This window comes from Sminthopsis crassicaudata, chromosome 1 (assembly GCF_048593235.1).
Source record: "Sminthopsis crassicaudata isolate SCR6 chromosome 1, ASM4859323v1, whole genome shotgun sequence".
NCBI classification, from domain to species: domain Eukaryota; kingdom Metazoa; phylum Chordata; class Mammalia; order Dasyuromorphia; family Dasyuridae; genus Sminthopsis; species Sminthopsis crassicaudata.
The window spans coordinates 84,494,466-84,517,679 of NC_133617.1; positions in this window are offsets into that span (position 1 = coordinate 84,494,466).

Consider the following 23,214-nt stretch of genomic DNA (forward strand, 5'->3'; position numbering starts at 1 on the left):
AAAGGCAATTCTGGTTTTTGTTGTTCCTTCCTTTGTTGATTTTCTTTGTATCCCCTACTTAATAGAATACTTAGAACTTATTAGGTGATTAATAACTATTTATTGTTGATTTATATTCCCCTTGCTAGGATTGGTTCTAGAGTTTGGGAACAAGACTGAGGCAACCAGTAGAAGTTAATTTGCCCCATTTATAAAAGTTAAAAGGATCTGAGGACAGGATAGCATATAGATCAGGAAAGGTATTTCCAGGTTCAGCATCATCACTACTCTTCATCAGGAACCAGTCATTGGACAGCAAACCATACCAGTAAAAGGCTACTGAGAGTCAGCCTTGGGCCAAAGCCCAGGCTGAAACTAGAGCCAGAGCCTTTTGAATTCTAAGAAACCCTGAACAGGGACAACTTGCCAAATTAATCTCCTGGTTGGCCAATATGAAACCAAGCCAAATTGGGCCTGGGCCTGAGAGGGATCCTCTCTCAGTGTCGCAGGCAGTACTGGCCCATGAGGAGTGAGAAGAATGGAAGACAAATGAGAATTGAACATTTAAGTGATTGCAGCACCAACTTATATAATCAAGAGAAGCAGAATTCTAAGAGCCGCCAAGAAGGAAAAGACTAAAGTAATTTAAAATTTGTTTTTAAAATACATCCGAATGTTTCATCCTATACCTGAGAAGATATCCATTTGATCCTATTGACAAAAAAAAGACAGCTGTCTGGCTAATCAACTGTGCTGATGCTTAATACTGTGATATCCATGGGCTCAAACTTCTCAAAAGAATTTATATAAAATAGTGAGACTGGCCCAAGCAAAAAAAACTGGAATGAAATTGAAAAACTTGGAAAGTTCTGATAATTTTTATAAGGAGGAGGCAATATCATTTGGGAAATCACTTCACCTTTGTTTAGTTTCCTGATCTGTAAAATGGGGATACTAATAGCACTTATCTCCCAGAGTTGTTGTAAGTATCAAATGACACATTATTTATAAACATTGCCTGGCATGTAATAGGTGCTATACAAATAAATACTCGTTATTTTTAATGTTATTATTTCATACAGAAAGTCCACCAAAGTAAAATTGCTTTATATTCCATTTCTTAATATTGTTATGCAATTACATCATTATTCATTAATTAAAAAATATAAGCTCAGTATAGAGTCTGTCCTGACCAACAACTGGTTTCTATAATAAAAACTGGCCAAACCAGTTGAACAATCCTACAAATCCCATACTTTTTAAGTGACCTGACCTTCAGGCCTCCTTACCCTGTGCTTCTGTGAGTTCTGATAACTGCTTAATCACAGAGTGGAAGGCTTTTTAGAGTATTTTTAGGCTTTTATATATTGCAGAATTTCAGAGTTAGAAAAAATGTCAAAGACCATCTAATCAAATCCATATCTGAATAAGGATCTTCTGTACAATATGCTCGATCAGGAAGCCTTTTCTTAAAGACTTCACATGTGAAGGAATTCACTACTTCTTGAGACAGCCTATTTCATTTTGGGATACTTCTAATTGTTAGGAAAATATCCCTTGTATCAATTTTTTTTTTTTTGATATCAGCCTATTGTTCCTGGTTCTGACCTATGTTATAAACAAAACAAGTCTGAACCCTCTTCTGATCGACAATCTTTGAAATATTTTGAGGATTTTGTTCTTATTTTTCTTTCACAACATGACTAATATGGAAATATGTCTAAAATGATTGTTCATGTATATCCCATATCAGATTGATTGCTGTCTTGGGGAAGCGTGGGAGGGAGAAAAATTTGGAACTCAAGATCTTACAAAAACAAATGTTGAAAATTATTTTTACATGTAATTGAAGAAAAAATACTATTAAATGAAAAAAAAAACTTACAGAAAAAAGAAAAAAATACTTGAGAATTATCAGACCCTCTCTTTTCCAGGGTAATCTCCTCCCAAATCACCTCATTCAATTCATTTTCAATAAATATGCAAGCAATGCCAAACTGGTATAGAGGGAATGATTCTGGGCTAAGAATCAGGAAACACCTATTAGTTGTATGTCATTAGACAATTAATGACCTCTATGTGCCTCAAGTAATGACATAGGACTTAAAATAATATTTGATGGAGAGAGGCCTCTGAGTCCCACACATTGCCAAAACCACAGATCTTTCAAGGTTGGAAGACATTAGACTGGGAGTATTGAGAATTCAAACATTGAAATTCTGCTGGGATTTGAGGTGGGCGTGAGAGGATGCTCATATAACTTGAATTCAAAGTCCTTCATCATTCTGGTGACCCTCTCTCTCTGGAAACTCTCCAGATTTGTCAGTGTCCTTTATGCAAATGTGATGCTCAGAATTGAACACAATATTTAAGCTGTGGCTTGTTCAGAATAGAAGACAACAGGACTGCCATATCCTTATTTCTGAATGCTATAGCTCTTAACATACATTAACTTTCTTGACTTCCAGGATTCAATCTCTTCATTTTACAGATGAGGAAAATGAGATAGAAAGAAGGGAACTGAGATAGGACACACAGTGTTAGGGCCAAAGATGAGACCAGAATCTCTCCTTTGCCTTCCAGTATCTGTGTATCTTTATCATTCTTCCCACTATCTCACTTGAATCTTTATATCTGCATAGAAAGGCAGGGTTGCCTAGTGAAAAGTATAATGAATCCAAAGTCTTATATGGAGACTAGGAAGGGAATCTAGAGATGATCTAATCCAACCTTACCACAAAAAAGTTCCAAGCCAACACTCCTGGCACTGTCATGTGGTCTAACATCAGAATTTGGGAGCTTTGAGTGACATTAAAGATGATACATTTTTCTGCTACAGCATCCCAGGGACCAAGACATCTTTCCATCTGACTTAGAACTGAAAATTACATTTGCTATATTCTCCATTAGAATTAGAATTTAAGATCAAATAATTTCTTATCTTTCTATCTCCAGAGTGTGGCAAATGGTAAGCATTTAATAAATGGTTTTTTCATATTCATTCATAACCAAATTCATAAATCTTCTCTGCAACTATCCCAACTACTGACCCTCCAGTTTCTGCCTGAGGATCTTCAGGGATGGACAAGTCACTACCTTCAGAGGTGATTAATCCATTCCTCTTTTAGTTTGTGCCAATCATTTGGAAAATGTTCCTTACATTAAGCTGAAGTTGACCTCCCTGTAGCTTTCATACATTGGTTATAGTTTTATCCTTTGGCACCAAACAGGACAAGCCTATGTAATCTTTTGACAGCCTTTCAAACATTTGAAGACAGCTATTACATGTCTCCTAAATCTTCCCTTCTCTAGACTAAACATACCCAATTCTTTCAACCAATCCTTATATAGCATGGCTTGAGATCCCACTTGGACAATTTACTAGCTGTGTGACTTTGGGCAAACTATTTTATCTCCTTTGTTTCTTCACACATAAAAGGGGTTTATAAATATTACCTGCTTCATAGGACCATTGGGAAGAAAGCATTTTGTAAGCCTCCCTCTATACATAAATTATTATCATTATTTTGAGTTCCTGACTATTTACCAGCTTTGTCAGTCACACACCTTAGCTTCAAGAGCATCTGCATGTTCTCTGGCCCCTTACTAGTGCCCTTGATTCTGCACCCTGGCTCTATCTTCACTTCTAACTTATGGACACTTTCAAGACCCTTGCCATTTATTTCCCAGCTTAGCTGTGACTCTGTCACTTTTCCCTGGAAGGCATCTTTGATCTGATTAAAAGAATGAAGGAAACAGAAAATTCTGTAGAGGCAGAAAATTAGTTTCAAACCATTGCAATATATACAGCACTGAATTTGCATTTAGGAAGACCTGAATTCAAATATTACCTCAGATATTTGCTTCATGTATGATCATAGTTAAATCACTTAACCCTGATTTCTCTCAATTTCTTCATCTGTAAAATGGGAGCAATAATTGTTTCTGACTTACATGTATTTGTGAGGATCAAATAAGATAACACATGTAGTAGTCTGCAAATCTTAAAAGCCATATATATATATATATTATTGTTATTATACTATTATTAAAATTAAGAAAGGCTTAATTCATCAGACCTTTTAAAAGTCACTAGTTGTGGATCAAGAAAAGTGAACTTTGTTATATGAATAATATACAAATTTCATCTTTGACAATTATTTGGACATTTGTGATTTGAAACACCTTTATGATATCTTGGAGTCTTTGTAGCTGAATGTTACTGATTGTTCTGATCTAATATCACAGTGTATCCTTAAACTCTTTCTCCTTTTTGTTAGGTAAACACTTTTTTCTTTTTATAGTTTCAACGCAAACTTTGTAGTATGAAGTAATTTCTTTCTTTCCACAAGGGCATTTAAGGTCCAAGGTTTTTTTGTTTTGTTTTGTTTTTGTTTTTCTGTCAAACTGAGATTCTAAACTAATAAAGAAGAATCTGTGCTGCTCACAAATCCTTCTTGTAATTGTTGGTAAGTAAGTCAGTCAATATATATTTATAAAATGTCTACTAAGTGCCAGACACTGTACTAACTGGCTTGATTTTTTTCTTCCTATTTGATTTCAGTGACTGGAGGAAATAATGAGACTAATGATTTTGTATAGCTCTGCCTCACTTAAACCCAATTCACATGTAAGTTAAGATATCATCTTTATAGTTTCCTTTGAAATCCTCTGTACTTTTTTAATGTGTATCCCAGACTTCCCTGGGCATTCCTAGCTCACCCAGTCTGATTAATATGGCATCTCTTCCATCCCCAATCACATGGGTCAATAGTCTCTTTGGTCAGTTGCATAGTAAAAACTGGAATGAGCCATTTATTCCTTTTTTGTTTTCCATTGTGTTCTTTTCTACTATTTTTATGGGTACCAGGGATTTCTCTCTGCTATATCCAGATTAAAATGGAGGCCATTAGCTAAAATGATGAGAGGAAAAGGAATGTCTTTCCCCTGCTCCCTCTCTTTTACCTCCTGCTCCAAGAAATGGTGAGTTTTTTTCCTATTCTGTGTTATTTGTCTTCAGTTTTATGTATGTAGTAAAGATGGTTACTATAGAAGCAGAAGTTCAAGCCTTTGAGAACTTAGAGCTGGATTGAGAAGTGAGGGTGCCTGTGACGTTGCCCAAAAGGGATTTTGGAATTGTTACTGGGACTGAGCTCTTTAGGAATGTAGCTAAACTATGAGCCTAATCCCCTGGAAATGAGATATAAGAGGAAGGGAAATTATGCCACCCATATGTAGGGATCTGGGAGAAAAGATGTTTGTATGTTTGTAGTTATCCCTTGTGAAGGAAATATTCCTTTATAAAAGTTCTAGTGCTACATAAGTATTATTTTTAAAAATTAATCTAAGAACAATCCATTGGTTTTAACAGACTATCAAAGGGATTCATAGTGCAAAATAAAAAGTTAGGAATCCTTGTTCTAGGGATCTCCTGAAACCAGATCTTAATAACTTAGAACAATTCAATTATTAAATTTTCAATATGAGCATTTATACTTCTGAAATCAACATTACAAATCACTACTTGATTTCTTGTTTTTATTGTCTATACTTTAAAAAGTGCTGCAGAAAATGTTAATCATTTCAAAAAACCTGTATTAATTCAAAAAACCTGGAAAGACTTGTAATAACTGATACAAAGTGAAATGAGCAGAACCAGAAAAACATTGTACACAGTATCAGCAACAATGAATAATGATGAAGTATAATTGGGTGAGCTCTTTTTAGCAATATGCAAAGAACAGACATGAAGGGAACTGCTATCCCCAACCACATAAAGTATTGATGGCATCGAATATAGCTTAAGGCACATTTTAAAATATACTTTATTCTTTTGTGTGTGTGTGTGTGTTTTTCTTTTTGATTTGTTGTTCTTTCACAACTATGATTAATGTGGAAATATGTTTTACATGACAACTCATATATAAAGTATATAAAATATCAACTCTATTTGGAAGAGGGGATGGTAAGGAGGGAGAACTTGGCTAGTTGGTTCCACTAATACAAGATAACAATATCACACAATTATATCATGCTTTTAAAATTGGGAAAGAGCTTCACATGAGTTATCTCATATTCACAATCACCTATTATTCATTGTTGCTGATACTGTGTACAATGTTTTTCTGGTTCTGCTCATTTCACTTTGTATCAGTTATTACAAGTCTTTCCAGGTTTTTTGAATTAATACAGGTTTTTTTAATTAATACAGGTTTTTTGAAATGATTAACATTTTCTGCAGCACTTTTTAAAGTATAGATTTTATCCCCTTTTTATGGAAGCAACTAGAGCTATAACACTAATGAAAATAATAGATTGAAATGTGCAAAGCACAGTGCTAAGGACTTCACAATTATTATCTTATTTGATCCTTGCCACAAACCTGAGAGGTAAATGATTTTATTATGTCCATTTTACAGCTGAGGAAATCAAGGCAGGCATAGCTTACGTGATTTGCCAAGGGTTAATAGCTTTTAAATATCTGAGGCTAGTTCTAAACTTGGGTTTTCCTGACTCCAGAGCCAATACTCTATCCATTATACCACCTATTTGTCTAAATAGGGCACTGGATTTAGAGTCAAGAAGACCTGATTTCAAATCCAATTTGAGACATTTAATAGCTACATGACCTTGAATAAGTCATTTAGGCTTCTTTTTTTCCTGCCTTGGTTTTCTCAATTGTAAAATGAGGATACTAAAAGAATCTATTTCCATAGGTTTTTGTGAAAATAATATTTGTAAAATTCTTTACAAATCAAAAAGCCTTATGTAAAATAATATCATCATCATTTAAGGAAATTGAATCTCAGAAAGTTGGTTCAAGGTCATAGTTAGTATTTGTCTGAAAAAGGATACACATCAAAGATCAATACTATATGCACCCTACCATCCTGATTTATCCAAGATCAACACAAGCTGGCCTTTTAGCTTAGTAGCTCCACAGATCACCAGAACCTTACAATAAAACCCACTCACTACCTTGGAAATACCGGTGAGATAACTCTGTCCCAAACCACTGACTGAAGCCTGTAACATTGGACAAAGAAGACACACTCACAAAGGGGAATGATACAGACTGGAGAACAGATAGTTTTAAGAAAAGTATGGGTCTGTCATAGAAGTCTTTTAAGAAAGTTACTCAAAAAATTAAGAGTCTATCACCACAACATAGTATTTTCAACTTTTTGGTTGTTGTTTGCTTTCTTTTTTCTTTCTTCATTTTTTCCTTTTTGATTTAATTTTTCTTGTGCAGCATGATAAATATGAAAATATGTATAGAAGAATTATACATATTTAATGTATATTGGATTGCTTGATGTTTAGGGGAAAGAGTGAGGGGAAGGGAGGGAGAAAAGCTTGAAACATAAGATTTTGCAAGGGTGAATATTGAAAACTATCTTTGCATGTATTTTGAAAATAAAAAGCTATTTTTAAAAATTAGTCTATCACTAGGGTCAACTAGATGGTGCAGTGGATAGAGTACTGGCCCTGTAGTCAGGAGGACCTGAGTTCAAATTCAACCTTAGACATTTAACATTTACTAGCTGTTTGATCTGGGCAAGTCACTTAGTCCCAATTGCCTCATGCAATAAATAAACAAGCAAACAAATAAATGACTACCATTGACTTTAAGACTCCCATTACCTCTAAGCCAGGTATACACAAGTACTGTGAAGTATAAAGTGCCATGGTTATTGTTGTTGTTCAATCAGGTCTGACTCTTTCATGACCCCATTTGGGGTTTTCTTGGGAAAGATACTGGAGTGATTTGCCATTTCCTTCTCCAGTTCATTTTATGCATGAGGAAACTGAGGCAGGCAGAGTTAAGTGACTTGCCCTTACACTATTAGTAAATATTTGAGGCCAGATTTGAACTCACAAAAATGAGTTCTAAATCTAGTCTTGTCATTTTATCCACTGTATCTGTGATCTTATATTTCCCTGCTCTTTGAAAAAGTTAGGTTTTAAGACCTCAAGCCTTTTACAGTAAAACTCAATGCACCGAATTCCTCCAGAAACTCATTTAACATATGGAACACAAAGATATCCAAGGAAAGCTTCTCTGGCAAACCAGAGTTTCCCAAGCCATTCTGCTTTGCTCCCAAAGTCTTACTTGTACCTTGTCCAAGATCTTCCTCTTCTTCTAAAATATATAGTCCATCACAGTAGAATGGACCAGCCTAGACACTAGCCTAATGTTTTAGGTATTTCCCCATTGGGCCATGTGACCAACAGGCAGGGCTGTTGGGAGGCTCAAAGAAGAAAATGGATGTAAACACTCTGCTGGCCCTAATGCTCTACATAAATGTCAGTTATTATTATTATAATTAGTCTGCAGTCACCAGCCCTCCAAGTTGTTGATGACTTCATTTGGAGTCTTCCACTATCCTCCTCCTGAGTTCAGGAAATGTTTATAGAGCAATACAGGAGTATGCTCATAAATGTTTAACAACTAGACTGGAAGGAGAAGAGGGGGAATGTATGCACATGCACTTTTAAGTTTAATCTGCATTGTTACTGGCTCTAGTACAGTAGATAGAGTGCCAGACCTAGATTCAGGAAGACCTGAATTCAAACATAGTCTCAGACAGTATGATTGACTCTTGGCAAGTTGCTTAAACCTTTATTTTCCTCAGTTTCCCAGTCTATAAAATAGGATTAAAACAGTGTCTATTGTGAGAACCAAATGAGATAATAATCGTAAAGTACCTAGCATAGTGCCTGGTGCTATACAAATATAGCTACTCCTGTTATTATTATTATTATTAAAATAGAAAGGAGGTTGATGCTCTCATTAAAAATATTAGCACCAGCTTCTGTCTTCTCCCCAACAAATCAGTTGGCCTGCCTTCCCCACAGAGAAGAGTTTTAGCAGTCATCTTGTCCTGGTTTTCAATGTTTTCTCTCCTTTAAGATTCAACAGCAGGCTTTGAGCCAACAATAATATTGCTTGACATATGCTACCAAGAGGTCAAAGGCAGAGGAAAAAAGTCCCATAAATACAAAAATATTTATAGCATTACTTTTTGCGTGTGGTAACAAAAAACTGAGAACAAAGTGAGCATCCATCAATTGAGAAATAGTTGAATAAATTATTCATTCATCAATTGTGAATAAATTGTGAATAAAATGAAATATACCACTAGAAATGATGACTATGAAGAATTCAGGGAAATTTTAAAGGACTTGTCTGAAATAATACAAAGTGAACACAAGGAGAACAATGCCCACAATTTAAATGAAATAGTATTGATATAATAGCCTTGTGATCCATGGCAATGTATCCATAAAGTCAGTGGACTGTTGGTGAAATATGTCATCTTCCTCTCAATAGAAAGATAGCAGGATATAGACATACATTGTCAATCTTGGTCAACATTTTGTAGGATTATGGGGTTGAGGAAGTCATTGGTAAGTAACATAGATATATGTACCTTCCAACTAATTGAGTTACATGAACATAAACACTTAGCTCATTGCCCACATTCCTACTCGAGGAAAAACAACAACTATCAAAAAACCCCTAAAAATATCACCAGATGAAAAATTATTTTAAAAAATCTAACAAGCAACCATAACAAATGACTTTTTCTACCACTCAACTATGCAAAAAATCACATGCAATAAGATCCACGATCAATAAGAAAAGGGCTCACCAGAAAAGTCAGTGCCTTCCCAGGCAAAAAAGCTAGTAGTTTCCCGGAATACCAGTTACTCATTAGACATTCATGTAATCTGTAAGAGTCTGCCTCTACAAGCAAGTAACAGTAGAAGGTTCCCCAGAGAAGGCCCCAAGGTGTAGAGAAATCCATATTGTGGACTTGGCAACAATCAAGAGTGGTACTGATCAATGCAATATGTCTAAAATCACAAAAATGCTTAGACCGGGACAATCCAGTTCCTTACGCTTTGAGATCCCTTGTATTCTTTCTCTGCCATAGAGGAGCAGAAAGATGTAGTGCTCTGAACTGTCAGGAACCTTCCCCAACCTTTCCCCTTGCTCTTCCCCCCTCTTGAACAAACCCAGGTCACCACGGCCCTGAGGCTGATGATTTCTGAGGAATGTCAAGACCACAGTTCCCAGAACTGATATGGAATAGACAAAACTACGTTATTCCACCCCGTCCTTGGGCCCCTAACCGTCTCATAATCTGCACCTGGTAAATGTTACAAAAATATTTGACTCATCTATCATGCTACCCAATCCTTATGCATACATGGCATTGCGGTTTTCTGCCTATAAATTCTGTAACTGTAAGCTAATAAACGAGACATGCTTGACCATTACTTTGAGTAGCCTCCTCTCTCTCTCTCTTTAGATCCTGTTCCCGGGCTGTCTTAGCCCCCGCAGGCTTTTGCCTTAATTTCGGTCTATGTCCTTCTTTTTTTGACCCACGTTGAAGACCTGCTGGACAGGTCAAACTGTATAGGCCCATCTCTTAGGTTCCAATGGAGGGTCCTGCCACAGGGCATGGCCAATAGCCCTACCCTTTGCCAAAAATATGTTGCTCAAACGGTAGACCCCTTTAGATTAAAACACCCACATCTCTATATAATCCATTACATGGATGACATCTTAATAGCAGGCCCTTCAGAATTAGAATTAGTAAAGGTATCTGATAGTCTAGTTTCAGCCCTCCAAAAGAGAGGCCTGCAAGTTTCACCAGAAAAAGTCCAAACTACCCTCCCCCAACTTTTCCTTGGGTTTGAGCTACATTTTTCTCAAGTAATAACCCAGAAAGCCCAGATACGTACCGCCCATCTTAAGACATTAAATGATTTCCAAAAACTTCTAGGGGATATTAATTGGCTACGTCCCTATCTGAAATTAACTACAGGGGATCTTAAACCCCTCTTTGACATTCTAAAAGGAGACTCGGACCCTTCCTCACCACGCTCCATAACAAAGGAAGGTGAGACTGCCTTACAGAAAGTCAATCAGGCAATATCCACTCAAAAGATTGGATACTATGACCCTGCAAAAAAACTCTGGCTTCTCATTTTTTCCACAACCTTTTCTCCCACCGGTTTGCTATGGCAAGGAATGCCCCTGTTCTGGATCCATAGCTCAGCAACTCCTAATAAAATACTTGCCACTTATCCCATACTTGTATCAGAGATTCTACAAGAAGGAAGGACCCTCTCCATAAAAATTTTTGGGAAAGATCCCGACCATATTGTCTGCCCATACACCAGCACAGAACTGACGCAACTCCAACAAAGGAGTGACGCTTGGGCTATTGCCACTATTTCTTATCAAGGGACATTGAACAACCAATACCCTCCAGATAAACTTATTAAGTTCCTTACAGAAAATTCAGTTACCTTTCCACGTATAACCAAGACTAGCCCTATAAAAAAGGCTCATCTAATATTTACTGACGGCTCTTCATCAGGGACAGCTGCAGTCACAATAGACTCAAAACTCACTTCCTTTCACACACCTTATGCATCTGCTCAACTTGTAGAACTAGCCGCTATACTCTGGGTATTCAGGAATATCCCCGGTCCCATGAACATTTATACTGATAGTGCATACATTGCCAATTCTGTTCCACTGCTTGAAACTGTTCCTTATATCAAGCCCTCTACTAATGCTTCCCCTATGTTTGCTCAATTACAAAATCTGATTCAGGAAAGAAGTCACCCCTTCTTTATTTGCCACATCCGTGCACACACTGACCTTCCTGGTCCCCTGACAGAAGGAAATACGAAAGTAGATCTAGCCACCAAACAAGCTCTCTTAGCTACAAGTGAATTAGCCTCTCCTGTTGACCTAGCCACTGAGGCACACAAGATGCACCACTTAAATGCTCACACCCTACGACTCCTATATAAGATCACAAAAGATCAAGCAAGACAGATAGTTAAACAATGCCCTGGCTGTTTAGTACACTTACCTGAACCACATTTAGGAGTCAATCCACGGGGACTGATACCTGGAGAGCTTTGGCAAATGGATGTCACCCATCTTCCATCGCTTGGTAAATTAAAATACATCCATGTGTCCATTGACACTTTCAGTGGGTTCCTTTGCGCCTCCCTTCAAACTGGAGAAGCCACTAAGCATGTTATCAGCCATGTTGTGGCCACCCTGGCTATGGCACCAAAGCCTAAAATTTTTAAAACAGATAACGGCCCTGGATACACCAGCTCCTCATTCAAACAGTTCTGTGCACACATGGGTATTAAACATATCACTGGAATCCCTTATAACCCCCAAGGACAGGGTATAGTGGAAAGAGCAAGGGGAAAGGTTGGGGAAGGTTCCTGACACTGAACCTCAAGTTTTGTGGGAAAAGGCCCAATTTCAGAAAGTAGAGGTGAGCACAGGAAGCTAGGTGATTCAAGTCAAGACCAAGCACAGCTAACCACTCATTCCACAAATGCAATAAATGTAGTGGTCTGACCCCGATTAAAAGCCCCGTTTCAGAAACTAAAACTGGAGAGATGACTAAACTGAAGAAGTACCAACCACTATAAATAATTGTTGCAGAACAAAAGCTTTTTAAAAAATTCAGTTAGGATAAAAAGTCATTTGTCTAATAAATATAAGCAGAGACTCAAGGAAAAGTTGGATTTTCCACAAGGACCATATTAATTCCTAAAATAAATGAACCAAGAGAGAAAATAAAAATGAAATGAAAGCTCTGGAGGAAATAAGGAGAATGAGAGAGAAGAGAAAGAAAAATGAATAGCTCAGAATAGGAAGTGACAATCTTTACCTAAGTAGTGTGCTTCCTGAAAATTAAAACAGACCAAAAAAATCAATTACTCTATGTGACCACAAAAATTTAGAATAATATCAAAACATTGAAAAAACAGAAGAAAATATAAGAGACTTGCTATCAAAAATAACTGATCTAGAAAAGAGGTCAAGAAGAGATAATTTAAGAATCATGATCTTCCTGAAAATATATATATTTTAAAGTGTACATTATAGTTCAAGAAATCATAAGTAAAATTGCTCAAATTAGAAGACAAAATGAAGATAAAACCTATCAGTCATATCTCTTGAACTCCAAAAAGAAAAGTTCCATGAATATCATAATCAAAATCCAGTGTCTCCATGGCAAAGAAAAAATAACACAAGTAGCCAGAAAATGTATAGGAAGAGATGGGGATTTGGGGGGGGTCAGATGAATTTCTCTCTGAACCAGCAAACAAAGAGCAAATACACATACACTTACATGTAGGAGGTGAAATGGAGTTAAGTGGGAGGATGATATGAGAAAGGGAATAGTTATAAGCAAAACAAACTTCCTAATTCTGAAAGGTAGACAGTTAGTAAAGCCTGGAGCCTAGAATCAGGAAGATGAGTTCAAATCCAGCCTCAGACACTTACTAGCTTGTGTGAACTTGGGCAAGTCACTTAACTCTGCCTCACTTAACACTTAACATTTAACTCCTCATCTATAAAATAAGCTGGAGAAGAAAATGGCAAATCATTCCACTATCTTTGCCAAGAAAATCTCAAATGAAGAATCAGACATAATGGAAATGACTGAACAAGAAGAATCCTGAATGGAGAATGAAGGGAATTAAAAGGAAAAAAAGGGGAAAGATATAGAACCAAAGGGACTCCACAAATGACCCTAAAAATTGTGGTATATGTATTGTATCATAAGAAATGGTTATCTAAAAATAATTTTGGATAATTCTGGAAACTAGGAACGGATGCAGAGTGAAGGAAGTAGAACCAGTAGAACAATATCTACAATGGCAATAGCATTGTGAAGAAAAACAATTTTAGAAGACTTAAAAATTCTAATCAAAGCAGTGGCAAACTACATTTTCATAATATTGATGATGAAGCATGTCACCTATGTCTTGACAAAGAGCTTATGGCCAGAGTATACATTTGTTTTTACTTTATTATGCTTATTTGTTCATTTTTTTCTGTTCTTATTTGGGGAAAAAGTTGTGAAAGAGGGGTTAGTTAGTAAGGGTGATACCAAAAAAGGAGGAAAAAAGAGAATGACCATTAGAATATCTAGAAACATTCATAGAGGATAATAGAAAAAAATTCAGAAAGAAAGAAGGGATAGTTTTGAAATTTAACAAATTGAAATATATGTCCATATATTCATACATACATATATATTTAAAAGTGATGTAAAAAAATTCATGTTTTCATATTCAGTCTTATTTATGCATACTACTTTGTCTATGGAAATACTCATTTTGGGGATATTGTTATTAAGTTCAGAATCTTAAAAATTAAAATAAAAAATACCAGTATAGAAAAAGCATCAATATGGCATTTAATTAATTTTTTAAACCTCAAGGAAAGTTACATTGAAAGAGGTCAGGGACGACCATCCTTCTTCAGTCAATATTATTTCTATTTTATAGTTAAGCTTTGAGTATTGCTTTAAACTTTTGACTTTCTATCCTGGTTTTTTCATTCCTCATCGGATAGCTTTATGTAGTTCAATCCTTTCTCAACTAAGATGATAAAATGTAGGGTTTTCCATAGAGTTCATCTAGTTCAAACTCAAGGAAATTGAGTCTCAAAAGAATATAGGAACATACATTTGGAATAGAAAAAAAACTTTAAAATCCATTGAGTTCATTCTTTCTTTTTTTACATTTTAGGAAATGGAAGCCAAAAGAGGCTAAGTAAATGTTGTGCCCCAGGTAACCCAGGTGGTGTCTGATAGTGGATTTGAGCCCCTGGGGAAGGAACTCAACAAGGTCACCCAACTAGTTCATCCTGTCAAGTCAACAAGCTTTATTAAATGCCTTATAATCTGCCAGCCCTAAGCACTGGGAATGCAAAGAAAGCCACAACAAGGGTTAGTTAGTGACAGTTGGAATTATAACCAAGGTCTCCTAACTCCCAGTTCTATACCACAGCAGCCTCCTCCAAGCCACAAACAATACAGCAACAATCCAAAGCAATAAAATAATTTAGACAATTCTTTGGATGGAATGCCAAGTTTGAGGAACAGAAAGAAAGCCAATTTGGCTGGAACATAGAGTGCATGACAGGGAGGAATGTGAAATAAGTCTGGAAAGGTAAGCTAGAGTCTAACTGTGAAGGTCTTTAAATGCCAAGATGAAGCGTCTGTGTTTTACTCTGAAGGCGATCTGGAGCAATTGGAAATTTTCAAGCTGGGAAGTAACTGGTCAGACAAGTACCCCAGGGAGATGATTTTGGCAGTAATTATAGACCTGCCAAAGCAATATAGAATGAATGGGAGAGGGGTAAGATTGAAGATAAGGAAACCAATTAGGCTAGAAGAGCTATAGGCTGTAGGAATAAAAATGAACAAGTGCTCAATGTTGGCTAGAATGGTCAGGGCAGGCTTTCAGGAGGAGGCAGGACTTGAGCTGGCCCTTGAAAATTCTTAGAGATGACAAAGAGAAAAAGGGGAAAGAATCATAAAATCTTAAAGTTGGTAAGGATATTGGAGAGGGAGTTTTGCATAGTATTTAGGGCACTAGACTTGTAGTCAAAACATTGTAGTCAATACATCAATTAATCATGAACAGGTTACCTCACCTCTATGTAACTCAGTTTCCTCATCTGTAAAACAGGAATAATAATAATACTTAATTTCATGGGGTTATTGTGAAGATCAAATGTGATAACATGTAAAGCACTTTATCCACTCCAAAACTATAAATGTTAGCTATCTAGTTCAGTTTGTTCAAGAGTAAAATGAGGTAATTGTACTCATTGCCTTAGAGGTATGTTTCAGCTCTAAATCTATGATCCTATGATCTTATTCCAGCCCTCTAAACATATTAATAACAACATAGATGATTTTAATGATGACTAACATTTATACAGTACTTTAAGTTTTGTAAGTTCTTACATATGTTACCTCATTCACAACAACCTTCTGAAGGAGTACTATTATTATCCCTATTTTACAGATAAGGAAATTGAGATACAGAGAGAATAATTGGTTTTCCCCAGGCCATGTAGCAACTGTTTGGTACAGAATTCAAATACTCATCTTCTTGACTATAAATCCAGAGCTCAAAAGAGTACTACAAAATTCCCCCATGAGTAATCATGCAATCTCTTTTTTTTTTTCATTTTTTTATTAAAGTTTTTTTATTTTCAAAACATATGCATGGGTAATTTTTCAATACTGGCCCTTGTAAAACCTTTTGTTCCAAATTTTCCCCTCCTTCACCTCACCCCCTCCCCTAACTGGCAGGTAGTCCAATACATGTTAAATATGTTAAAAGATATGTTAAATCCAATATATGTGTACATATTTATATAGTTATCTTGCTGCACAAGAAAAATAAGATCAAGAAGGAAGAAAAAAAAACTGAGAAAGAAAACAAAATGCCAGCAAACAACTACAGAGAGAGTAAGGATGCTATGTTGTGGTCCACACTCAGTTCCCACAGTCCTCTCTCCTCTGGGTGTAGATGGCTCTCTTCATCAGTGAACAAGTAGCACTGGTTTGAATCATCTCATTGCTGAAGAGAGCCACATACATCAGAATTGATCATTGTATAGTCTTGTTATTACTGTATATAATGATCTCCTGATTCTGCTCATTTCACTCAGCATCAGTTCCTATAAGTCTCTCCAATCCTCTCTGTATTCATCCTGCTGATCATTTCTTACAGAACAATAATATTCCATAACATTCATATTCCACAATTTATTCAGCCATTCTCCAATTGATGGACATCCACTCATTTTCCAGTTTCTTGCCACTACAAAAAGGGCTGCCACAAACATTTTTGCATATGTGGGTCCCTTTCCCTCCCTTTAAGATCTTTTTGGGATATAATTCCAGTAGAAACACTGCTGGATCAAAGGGTATGCACAGTTTGATAACTTTTTGAACATAGTTCCACATTGCTCTCCAGAATGGTTGGATCAGTTTACAATTCCACCAACAATACATTAGTGTCCCCAGTTTTCCCATATGCCCACATTTGTCATTATCTTTTCCTGTCATCTTAGCCAATCTGACAGGTGGTGTAGTGGTATCTCAGAGTTGTCTTAATTTTCATTTCTCTGATCAATAGTGATTTGGAGCATCTTTTCATATACTTTCATATACAAATAGTTTCAATTTCTTCATCTGAAAATTGTCTGTTCATATCCTTTGACCATTTATCAATTAGAAAATGGCTTGAACAATTTTAAATTTGAATCAATTCTCTCTATATTTTAGAAATGAGGCATTTATCAGAATGTTTGAATGTAAAAATGTTTTCCCAGTTTATTGCTTCCCTTCTAGTCTTGTCTGCATTAGTTTTGCTTGTACAAAAACTTTTTAACTTAATGTAAATTATCTATTTTGTGATCAATAATGATCTCTAGTTCTTCTTTGGTAGCAAATTCCTTCCTCCTCCACAGATCTGAGAGGTAAACTATCCTATGTTCTTCTAATTTGTTTATAATATCATTTTTTATGTCTAGATCATAACCTTCTATTTCGACCTTATCTTGGTATATGGTGTTAGGTGTGGGTCAATGCTAGTTTCTGCCATACTAGTTTCTAATTTTCCCAGCAGTTTTTGTCAAATAGTGAATTCTTTCCCCCAAAGCTGGGGTCTTTGGATTTGTCAAATACTAGATTGCTATAGTCATTGAATATTTTGTTCTGTGAACCTAACCTATTTCACTGATCATCTGCTCTATTTCTTAGCCAGTATCAAATGGTTTTGATAACTGCTGCTTTATAATATAGTTTTAGATCAGGTACAGCTAGGCTACCTTCATTAGCTTCTCTTTTCATTAATTCCCTTGAAATTCTTGACCTTTTGTTCTTCCAGATGAATTTTGTTGTTATTTTTTCTAGTTCAGTAAAATAGTTTCTTGGGGGTTTGATTGGCATAGCACTAAATAGTAGATTAGTTTAAATAGTATTGTCATTTTTGTTATATTCACTGGATCTATGGAAAAGCACTTGATATTCATACAATCTCTTTTTTAAAACCTCCAATCATCATTGGAGGATGAGAACTCACCACACCCTAAGCCAGACCATTTCAATCTTGAACAGCTCAGATGATTAGTAAACTCTTCCTTATGTTGAAGCTAGAGTTGCTTCTCTCTAACTTTCTTTCTTAGAAAAAACAAATTCTTCCTTCTCATCAGACTGTACTCTGTACTCAAGACTTCTCTACCATAATACGTTCTCTGCTTGTTCTCAACCTCCTCCTCATCCACTGTTTATGTCTCCTTTTACATGTTGTCTTCCTCCATTAAAATGTAAGCTCCTTGAGAGCCTTTCTTTTTGCTTGTATTTATATTCTCAGCTCTTAGCACAGTACCCAGTACATAGCAATCCCTTAATAAAGGCTTGTTGACTGATGGACTGAATGAATGAATGAATAGGTATCGGAACTGTGTCATTGTGGGGAATATGAAGAATTTATTGAGTTATTGAGTTAAATGAATTATGCTCCCTTTTCCAAATCTTCTCATTTTTACCTAGAAACTAGCAAGTTGTATGGCCCTTTTTTGGTTAATACCCTCTCTATATGTTTCTACTTGCTTAACCTAGATATTTTGTAAATATCTTGACTCACTTTTATAGAGGCATTTATGTTTTTAGAATAGGTCTAAAGAACAATCCCATGAATAATAGTAAATAAGCTAGAGTGCTGTTCTTCAAATCTGACCTTTGATATTTAATATGTGTGTGACCACAGACAAATTATTTAAATTCTGGGGGTTTCAGGTTCCTCTCTGTAAAATAGTCATAATGATGTCATTATTTGCTCCTTTCACACAAAATACCACCAGTGGAGATTGCTAAATGCAGACCAGGTAATTTGAGTATCTAAATGTCCCACCATGAACAAGAAAACTTTCTTCGTATCAATCTGCCATCCAGGAATCATAGAGTGGAAATAATCTCAGTGGAAGATCTTACTGTGGTTAGTGAAAAGGTTAGTGGTTAGTGAAGGGAGGAAGTGGTTAATATTACTGCTGCTGAGCTTCCCCATGCCTCATTCTTCCTATACTTATATTTTTTATGACTTCTAGTCTTAACTCTAGTGTTCTTTCAGGCCAGCACCTCAGTTCTGGCTTTATATTTCTTTCTTTTTTTCTCAATAGCATTTTATTTTTCCAAATACATGTAAAGATAGTTGCCAACATTCATTTTAGAAGACTTTATGTTCCAAATTTTTCTCCTACCCTTCCTTCTTTTCTGGCTCTCCCAAGACAGCAAGTAATCTGATATAGGTTAAATATGTCCAATCCTTTTAAACATATTTCCATATCTATCATGTTGTGCAAAAAAAAAAAAAAAGAAAAGAAAAGAAAAATCAGACCCAAAGAGAAAAAAAAAACATACAAAAGAAAAAAAAACCCAAAACAAAACAAAAGGTGAAAACTGTACTTTCATTCTCCAATTAATAAATGGTCAAAGGATATGAACAGATAATTTTCAGATGAAGAAATTGAAACCATCTCTAGTCATAGGAAAAGATGCTCTAAATCACTATTGATCAGAGAAATGCAAATTAAGACAACTCTGAGATACCACTACATACCGTCAGATTGGCTAAGATGACAGGAAAATACAATATCTATATATATATATATATATACATATACATATACATATACATATACATATATATGCACATAGCATTTTCACTTCTTTTGTTGTTGTTTGCTTGTATTTTATTTTCTTCCTCATTTTTCTTCCTTTTTGATTAGATTTTTTCTTGTGCAGCAAGATAATGGTATAAATATATATGTCTATATTTGATTTATATATATATATATATGTATATATATATATATATATAAAATCATGTTTAATGTATAGGATTACTGGCCATTTAGGGGAGAGGGTGAAGAGAAGAGAGGGAAATTGGAACATAAGATTTTACACATCCTTGCATATGTTTTGAAAATAAAAAGCTTCAATAAAAACAAACTTTAAAAAACTTAAATTTAAAAAATCCACTTTTAGTCTCCATAGTTTTTTCTCTGGTTGCAGACGGCATTTTCCATGCCAAGTCTATTAGAATTGTTGGACTTTATTTTTCTCCCTTCTCAACATAGACCTTAGATTTAATAATTCAGTTTGAGACTGTCCTCTGCTCTTAAATCCTGTGTCTTCTCGTCCCGTTCTCACTCATGTCTTTTCAAAATACAGTCCTGGATTATTTATGTTATCAATCTTTTCTACTTCTGCCAAATAGTCTTGGAGAAAGTCACAGAACGGTGATGAATTAGACTTTCTACAAAAGGTTTATATCTAATCTCAGCCTGACCCTCATGGCCAAAAGACAATCCTTTCACTCTTTCTAACTGACTCAGAAAGTATTCTTTGGCAACCCTTCTCTTCTCTCCTCAAGTCTCTTAGCCTAGGCCTCTGTCTTCCTTCTCATTAGAAGATTTCTCATTCTTTTGGGAAAACAGAAGCCAAAAAATTAAGTTCGAGAATTATCCAAAGAGCAATGGGGAAGCACATAGTAAACCTGAGCAGGAAGTAACATATTACAAAAAAGAAATTATAAAGAAGTGATATATAGAATCTCAGCAAAGAAATGTTTGATCTTAAAATAAGATGAGCTGCTTATGGGTGAAGAGAAAGGATTTGACAGTTGAAGTGCTCCACTACTGTATTCTAGATGCCAATAGAATTCAAGGAAGACCCCCAGAATGTTTGATGGCCCCCCCATGTCAAACTTATTAAAGAACATGGGCAAGAGATACACAAATTGGGTAGGAATAGGTGGACTGTGATATAGAACTTTGTATGGAATTTCCACAATACACTCATCAATCCAATGGATGTATTCCTACTTTGCAAAATTGCTATAAAGAGCAAGATATTGTATTAAAAGGGCTCTATACCCCCTTATGTAAATGCAAGTTATAGGCTATTAGGTAGGGAGATGGAAAGGATATTGGATCTGGAGTTAGAAAGGCATGAATTCAAATCCAGCCTCAAACTTTTACTGATTATGTAAACCTGAGCCAGCCACTTAATCTTTCTTTGCCTTAGTTTATTTCTCTGAAAATGAGGATAATAATATCACCTATCTCTTAGCATCATCTGTGGGAATCAAATGAGATGATATTTGTAAAGTGTCATGAAAAGGCTATATGACCATTTGTCAGTGTCATTGAGGAAATTTATGATTTTAGGTTGAGTGAAGACTAGATGACCTTTAAGGTCTCTTAAATCATCAGATTCTGTCTTTCTATAATTACTCTTTAGGTCTTTCTTGGTCTTCTTTCCATTTACCCATTTATTAGTTGCTCAGATCTAGCCTTTTCAAATTGTTTATTAGCTTTCTTAAGAAGGAAGTCTCAGTGCTCAGAATTCAGTCTGCTTAAATAAAAACCTATGATTCAGACTTAGTCCATTATGAACAAAAGTCTCTGAAGTAATCTAACTAGGACTCTTGTTAGATTCATGAGCACAGGAAATTAAGGCAAATAAAATAATGTTTCTGAAAAGCTGTTGCCATTAATGTATTTCTTCCAGATATTTATGGAAGTTCCATGATGTCATCAGCGTAAATAATCCAAGTACATGATCACAGCTCATGTACTTCCTCTTGTTCTATGCAGTATTTGACCATTCTCCATTAATCACCAAACATTTATTAAGTGCCTGTTTGGTTCTGGGCCTTGTTTTCAGCACTGGGGATAGTCTTACATTCCATTTGATTGACAATTATATTTATAAGTATAAACAGAATAAATGTAAAGAGAATAAATACAAAGAAATTAGAATAAATAAAGAAATATATAACTTCTCACATCTACAACATAACTGCCTCCATTCTATCTTCTACTCATCATATCCTGATCTCACCTCCATCATGAGGTTCAGTGGCTGATCTCCTGTATCATAGCCAATTCTTGTGTCCCTGGGTTGAGAAAGATAATGAGGGCTGTGCTTTCTCTCACTATTGCATCTTCTCTTTGTGGTCTCCCACCTTCCCCTGCCATTTTTTCCTATAGGTTGGAGAATATGGAATACATTCTTCCTCCATTGTGAATAACCTGGGAGTGAACTCTGCACCTGGACCTCAGTGTAAGTAAAAGCTGACTCTGTGCACATGTGCCAAAGTAAGATTCCAAAGTCTTCCTATATCATAGGTACCTAAGTCTCACCTGCTGTACTGATTGCCCACAGGAACCTGCCCAATGATGTGGTTGGGACTTCTTGTTACATAATTCTTCTCCCTTCCCAATTCATCCATTCAACAAACATTTATTACCAATCGTCAATCAGCAAGAATTTATTAAGCAATTGCCATGTACCAGGCAGGGAAACGAGGTGTCACAGTGGAGAGAGCACTGGGCTTGGAGTCATGAAGATTCATGATTCTGTGCTAAAGGCTAGAGATAAAAGAAAAGAAAAAAAGGCTCAAGGAGCCTACAATTTAATGGAGAAGACAATATAGAAATAATAAAATACCTGCAAGACATATACAGAGTAGATCAAGATAATCAGAAAGGGGAGGCACTAGCAGCTTGGGAGAGGGGCAGCTGGGAAAGACTTGCTACAAAAATGTAGGATTTGACCAGAGTCATGAAGAAAGCCAGAGGAAAATAGGAGGTGAAAATGAAATGACAGAGTATTCCAGATATGGAGGATGGCCAAGGCAAAGCCACAAAGACAGGACATGGAAGTTTGTATCTGAGGAATTGCGAATAGGTCAACTTTGCTGCATTGTAGAGCATGTGGAGGGAAGTAAGGTCTAAAAAGGCAGGGAAGGTAGGAAAGGACCAGATTATGAAGAACTTTAAATATCAAATAAGGGACTTGATATTTGCTCCTGGAGGTAATAGGGAACCATAAGAGCTCATGAAGTAGAGGAGAGGGATGGCATGGTCAGACTTAGAATTTAGAAAAGTTATCTTGGCAGCTGAGTGGAAGATGAATTAGAGCAGGGAGGGAGACCAATTATAACAAAGGCTATTGCAGTGGTCAAACAGATGAAATTTGTTTTATAATTTATAAAGCACAGCACAATGTCTGGCATACAGTAGGCCTTCTATAAATACATTTCCTTATCCTGGTCCAGGTAAAGAATTATGAGGGCCTGAGCTAGGATTGTCTGTGTGAGTGAAGATGTTGTATAGGTAGAAGAATGACAAGATTTTGCAGGGGGGGATGGGGGGCAAGAGAGGGCAAGAGATTGAGGAGGACATTTAGTTGAAAATCCATATATTGCTTGTGGAAGATGAAAAGCTTAGATTAGATCTGGGTCTTAACCTCTTAGGGCATTCAATCTAATATGCTGTAAAGAAAGCTCATTCTA